At 41.8% G+C, this 6,837-nt stretch overlaps 1 protein-coding gene across 1 annotated transcript in view; it reads left to right on the top strand.

Moving 5' to 3' along the window:
* Positions 1–5,830: 5,830 nt before the first annotated feature.
* LOC106519036 (nuclear receptor coactivator 3) overlaps positions 5,831–6,837 on the top strand; it is a gene marked incomplete in the record, with an annotated part of 62,586 nt that continues 61,579 nt past the window's right edge. The window contains 1 exon segment of the mRNA XM_014010526.1: positions 5,831–5,980.

Below are 6,837 nucleotides of genomic sequence, written 5' to 3'. Positions count from 1 at the left end.
ATATATATGTGCATATAAGAAATCACAAAGTAAAAGTAAAAAATACCTCAACAGAAAATGACTTTGGTAAAAATTAATTTCACTGATAAGAAAAGTCCTAAATAAAAGTCATAAAACTGCTCACTTCAAGTGTGAAAGTAAAAGTACTTTTACACACATTTAGGAAATGAAGCGTTGAATTTACTTAACCAAACTGAATACACTAAACTCAGTTGAGTAAATTGCTTTATTTAGTCAACTCAGTTCAGTGGAACCAGGTTAAGTAAATTCATCTCTTCATTTCTTCAGAGTCCTCGAACAGCTTCCTTCATGATGAGTTCTGTTCATATTTAAAACAAATGGAAAATATATTTAATTATACAGCAGGCATTGTGCCACAACCTAAGAAAAAAATGAATAACTGTATTTCAGTGCAGGCATTCTACCAGGGAACATACTGTAGGTACTAGGAAACGTACCTACGATGCCTGCACTGTAACACAGTACTTTTTATTAAAGGACATTTAAAGGATGATGTGGTTCTGTTGGTGTCTTCGGGCCAAGACCTTCAGCGTGCTCTGGGTCAGTTCTCAGCCAAGTGTGAAGCGGCTGGGATGAGAGTAGGTTCCTCTAAATATGAAGCCATGGTTCTAGACCAGAAGAGGGTGGAATGCCTCCTCTGAGTCAGGGAGGAGTCTTTGCCTCAAGTTGAGGACTTTGAGCATCTGGGTGTCTTGTTCACAAGTGATGGACGGACAGAGCGAGAGATGGTTCTATGGACCGGGGCCTCATCCTCAGTAATCAGCCAGTTGGGATGTTATCAGTCCATTAAATGGGCGTTATTAGCGGTTATCAGTCCCATATGGCTTCAGACTGTCCCGACTGTGCTCCCTAGTGGGCTACCAGTGCCATATACGTTAGAATGCAACAATCTGCTACCACTGGAGTATGATCTACTTTATCATAGCCCATGTCATTTTCTTTAAAATTAACCTTAGTGGCTTTATGCCTCATATTAACCAGATTGCATAAAAAGCCTTAGTGGTTTTATGCCTCATACTAACCAGCTGACAGTCTGAAGCCATTCTATGGGACGGAGAACCCACTAGGTGGCACTGTTGGGACAGTCTGAAGCCATTCTATGGGACTGATAATGGCTAATAACGTCCGGATGATAACATCCGAAGCGGGTGCTGTCATGAGGGTGTCGCTTCGGTCAGTCATGGTAAAGAAAAGGTTAAGTCGTAAGGCAAAGCTCTCGATTTACTGGTTTGTCTACTTTCCAACCCTCGCCTATGATCGTAAGGTTTGGATCATGACCAAAAGAACAAGACCCCTAATATAAGCTGGTAAAATGAGCTTCCTTCTTGGGGTTGCCAGGCTCAACTTTAGAGACAGAGTAAGGAGCTCCGTCATCCAGGGGAGCTCAGAGTGGAGCCCTGCTCCTCCGCATCAAAAGGAGTCGGTTGAGGTGGTTTGGGCATCTGATCAGGATGCCTCCTTTTAGAGGTGTTCCGAGCATGTCCCACTGGTGGACCCCAGAGAAGACCCAGGACTTCCTGGAGAAATTATTTATTCTCTCTAACCTGGGATTACCTCATGGTCCCCCTGGACGAGCTGAAAGGTACTGCCGGGTAAAGGGATATTTGGGTTTCTATCCTGGACCTGTTGAATCTGCGACCTGACTACGGATAAGCACAAGAAGATGGAGCAGATGGAGACCTTTTAAGAGGAAGCCAGACATTTTTCATTCTTCCCGGAGAAAACATACTGGACAAATGGGTACCAGGTGACATACGGTAGTTAGCTTTTACTGTCCATGATTCTAAAAAACTTTCACTTTTACTGTATCCTCTTCCTGCATCTCACGCTTGACGTGCTCTTCTCCTTTCAGATTTTATTTTCACTTCGAGCATCTTTAACACCAGCGGGGTTTTATTTTTTCCTCTCCTTCTCCTCCTGAGGCAATGAGCTCTATCTGTGATCTTCTTCTTGTGTCTCCTCAAACTGATAGTCTCATCATCCCGTCCGTCCTTCATCTTCCTTTTTTATTCTCACACTTATCGACACAAGATCCTTAGTCCTGTCTGTATGCCCCATTTTTTTTATGTGTGTCCATCTACGTGTGCGTTTGTTTGGCTGACATCACCATGGAGATGGGCTTTGTTGCTCTGCGTCTCTGGCTTGACGTTCCCTCGTTCACAGGCCGCCCAGCTCTGACGTCACTGCTCGGCACTGACCCTGCCGGCTCGCACATATGGACCTCATCTATAAGAGATGGATGACCTGAAGAAGCCGCAGTCCCTCCGGCAAAACAAAGCCAGTTCAATAAAGACCGGCTACAGCAAAAAATAAAAATAATAATGACAAAAAAGAAAGACTATGAGATGTGAAGTGACATTTAGCATTTCTCTGCTTGTAAGCAACTGCAACACTGTGTAACCAACACAAAGACATGTTACATCTAACCAAATATTTACAGTGCTCAAAGGGAAATGTCAAGGCTATTTTTATATTAGTGTTAGGGAACATTGTTACCATTAACTCAGCCAAATTCAACTAAAAAAAGATCACACCTACAATTAGGATTCTTGAGTGAAATAAGAACATCATGATTTTCCAATTAAAGAATAATAAAAGCAAATAACTGCATATCTCACCTTGTTCATACGCACAAATAGCAGTTTTAAGGTCTGTCATCAAATTATTACATGAATTAGATCAAAAAAAGTACTTAGAAAAACATGAACAACAACAGAGTGTGGAGATGTGGTCAGTTTCTAAGTTTATTGCAGCACAATAAGCCAAACTTACCCTAAATATAGGATTTATCGAAAACGAAAGTCTTAAAAGTAGTCAGAGTGTCAGCCTCAAAGTTTGTTTCACAAGAGAAGAGCTTGATAACTGAAAGCTCTGCCTCCTGTTCTACCTTTAGAAACTGTAGGAACCACAAGTAAACGTGCAGAAAGCAAAGTGCTCTGAATTTCACAGTGTTTCCCAAACAACTCAAATTGTGCAGATACAAAGTAAAGTAGGTCCGTAGGTCATTCATTCCAACTGCAGTTAGACTGTATAACACATGATGTTATCAGTCACTTGGACAGTTCACCTACACTGGCAGCAGTAATATGCACCTGCATATATATACATTCATGTACTGTACTAGGTATATGTACATTGTTAAATATCACGAGTATAGTGCTTTTTTGTTTTTCTTTTACTTATCTTTTTTATTCTATCTCACTCTGTCCTGTTTGGAGCTGCTGTAATGTGCAAACTTCCCCACTGTCGGATCAATAAAGTTTTATCTTATCTTATCTTATCTTATCTTATCTTATCTTATCTTATCTTAAAAAGGCTGCAGCTTAACTACTTCTTTTCTCTATTTTTGTACAAAAATAGTTTGAGTTTAAATGTATTCAGAGAAGTGCGGAAACAAAATGATTCCCACTGTAAATGTCTGATGTAAATTCAATGTAGAATGTGATCATTTCTCCTTTTTCTGTGACTCATTTTTTTTTTTTTTTTTTACAAATGCTCACCCTTAATTTCACCCAGTTTGATCATAATGTCCTTTTTCTATACCATCTACGAGCATGTTCTTTGGTCGTCCTTTTTCATCCTGCCTGGAAGCTTCATCTTTAACATCTGTTGAACAGATCATCCTTCCTTCTCTGCACCAGTCCAGTCTCATCTGTCAGTTTGATATCCTCATTTTTTATTCGTATCAGCTCCAACAAAACTCTTTGCTTTCTGCGTCATATGCGCGGCATCATTCAAGCTATACATCATTCTTGCTCTTGCATTTTGGAAAACATTTCTTTTCATTTTGTTGCAGTCCACCTGGCACCTGTCACCCATGCCACTCCTCCCCACTCACTCTTCCCTGCCTGCACGCTTCTCTTCACCTCTCTCTCAGGTGCCACTGCTTTGGACGGTTGTGCCAAATTGTGACAACTCATTTACCCTTCACACTTTCAGAATGTCACACTGTAAAGTGGATTGCACTTTGAGCGGGTACGCCCCCTTAACATAATAGCATTATTTACCGTGAAATGACTTCAGACTTCATAGCCAGGGGCTAAACACTCCAAAAGACATTTTTTTTGTTTGTAAATGAATGTTTTGTTTGTTGTTGTTTAAAGGTGGAGCTTTAGGTCTGTTGGGCGTTTCAGGTGCAGACGTTGCACATTCTTGTGAGTTATGGGTTCTTCTGCATGTGCTCCAGCTTTCTCTAAAGATTTATATTAATTAGTTGGTCCTTATTTGACACTTGAGAGAATATAATTATTCTTCTCTGTGCTGAATAAAAAATAGAATTGGAACAATTAAATGTTGTAACAGGTGTACACGTTAAAGTCAAAACATCTCTAATTGAAATGATATTTTGCAGTTTTCAGTCTGTGTACAGTACACATGGATCCAAGAGAGGAACTGTGGTGATTGAGGAAGTCAGGTCTGGAGAAGTACGGAACAGTTAGATGTTTGGGGTGGGAGAGCCTCAGGGATCAGAACTGAGCTCTTTCTTGTTTCTGATGGACGGGTTAACAGATGAGGTCAATATTGTGATCTGTAGTGAAGATAGGGAGCAGGTGGAAGAGAGCTTGGAGAAATAGAGGAGTTAGTCAGCAAAAGCAAATAAATAAATAAATAAATAAATAAATAAATAAATAAATAGATAAGTCAGCGAAAGTAAGACAGAATTGTATATGTGAACAAGAGAGACAGAACAATAAAGATGCATGGAGTATAAAGAAAGAAAGGAAGGAGAGAGAGAATAAAAAACACAACAGAGTATATCATAAAGAACACAAGAATGTCATTATAGATCAGGGTTATTCAACTGACGGCCTGCGGGCCACATTCGGCCCGCAAGTGACCAAAGTCCGGCCCGTCAATTGGTTCATTCATCTCTTAAGCTCAAACCCCCCAGTTTTCTACTTTAATTACTCAAGTTCTTTTAGTTAAAAAAAGAAATATTTGAACGTCAGAAGCTTGGCTACAAGCTGGTAAAAATCCTTTCAATAAACACTCAAGACAGTTAAAACTACAAGAAGTTGAAAATAAGATTGGTTTAAAAATTTAGGAAGTCAGAGATGTCATAATATTATTTGTGTTACTCAGGAGGCATAATGTGTTGTTTTTGTTTTTGAAATTGTTTTATTATCACTACTTTAATAGGGTTCTGTTTGTTCATGATTAAATACAGCAAAATAAACTATTTCAAAGGTAACAGATCTTTGTAATACTTGATTTATTTACATAATGACTTTAATTGCTGGATGTTCGCCCCCAGAGCTGTTGACCTACAGTAATTGTGGCCCCTGGAGAAATTTAGTTGAATGGCCCTGTTATTTTGTACTCTGAAGTATGACATTTCATAAAAACAAAATACTTTTTTAAACTGTTTGAAAATGGATCAATGAGTTCAGCTTTAAAAAAAAATCAATATTTTTTGCTTCACAATTAATGTATTTTCAGGATAGGATATTTGTGGGGGGAAAATGTATTTTCTTAAGCAATGTGTTTAAGTTTTTAGGTTATGTCTGTGACCTCCTGCAAATTGTCTTATATTTGGTAGAAATTCTAGAAATAGTGCCCGTTTGGAGCTTTATCTTCCCGCTGTTTAAAAGTTTGATTTCGATGTTTGCTTTTCGTGTTTTATTCTGATAAAAACCCGCCGCGGCATCATCTGCCTCAGCAGGCTGCTAGACAGACGGTTCCTCCTCCTCCTCCCCTCCTCCCCTCCTCCAGGCGGCGCTGCAGTCCCGTTTGTAGTCCGCATCCGCGTCGCACGGAGCAGACGGGAGCGCGGTGCTCGTCCGTCACGAACTCGCCTACCCAGAAGCCCCCGCGCCGCTTTGGCCTCAACTTGCAGAACTGGCTTCTCGGAGGCTTCGGGAGTGTTTCCCATTTAAACAAACAGTGCCGAAGATGGCGGAGAGTTAATGGTGTAAAAGAAGAAATTACCGCTCCGGGGCGAGAGACACACGTTCACGAGGTAAGACCGCGCTGCGCTCGTGCAGCATTTCGGCGGATTTGAAGCCGCTTCGGTTCGGATTTGCGTGTCGACAGAAACAGAAGTCGGAAACGTAACTGAGTTTGGTTTCCAGCGGCGGTGCACACACACACACGCACACACACATATATAATATTGGCTGCGGTGCGGGAGCGCACAGTGCGGGGTCTGTTAGTGCGTGACAGCCAGGAATCACCCCCCCTGTTCACAGCTATGAAGATGTCATGTCCGTGGGACTGAACCGGCATTTAATGAACTTATCACTGGAGCTCTGCTCCGCCGCTGCTGCTGCTGAATCACACAACTATATATATGTATGTAATAAACGAAGACACGGCAAGTTTGGAAAGAAAATAGTTTATTTGTTATTGTTTTTAAAGTGCTTAGTTTGTGCGAGAGTGGAAGCCGAGCCTGAAGGTGTCGCAACAACATGAGGAAATTTGAAGCGAAATGTTTTGTTGGTCGAACGTGTCCGGACGCACTCTCAGCTCTGTGTGTGTGTGTGTTGTTTGCACAGAGATTCCGTTGTGTGTTTACAGTGGTACATGTCTTTTGTCGGAGCATGTGAAGTGAGAAGGAGGCAGCTTGATGCTGACCGTGTGCGGAGCAGGAAGAAGCGGTGGTGTGGCTGCTGGGAGGAGGGCAGAGCGGAGTGTTTTCCCCGTTAGAGAGCCGTGTTAACCTGGCCTCTGTGTGCGGGTCTCTGACACACATGTGCCGGAGTGGGTCTGCAGGGGGCAGCCCTGTGCGCGCACCCCGGGTTCATCCCCCCCTGTGTGTGTGTGTGTGTGTGTGTGTGTGTGTGTGTGTGTGTGTGTGTGTGTGTGTGTGTGTGTGTG

The sequence above is a fragment of the Austrofundulus limnaeus genome, unplaced genomic scaffold, assembly GCF_001266775.1.
Source record: "Austrofundulus limnaeus strain Quisiro unplaced genomic scaffold, Austrofundulus_limnaeus-1.0 Scaffold70, whole genome shotgun sequence".
Lineage (NCBI taxonomy): Eukaryota > Metazoa > Chordata > Actinopteri > Cyprinodontiformes > Rivulidae > Austrofundulus > Austrofundulus limnaeus.
Note: the sequence above shows the minus strand (reverse complement) of the source record. Positions and strands in the feature narration are given on the sequence as shown.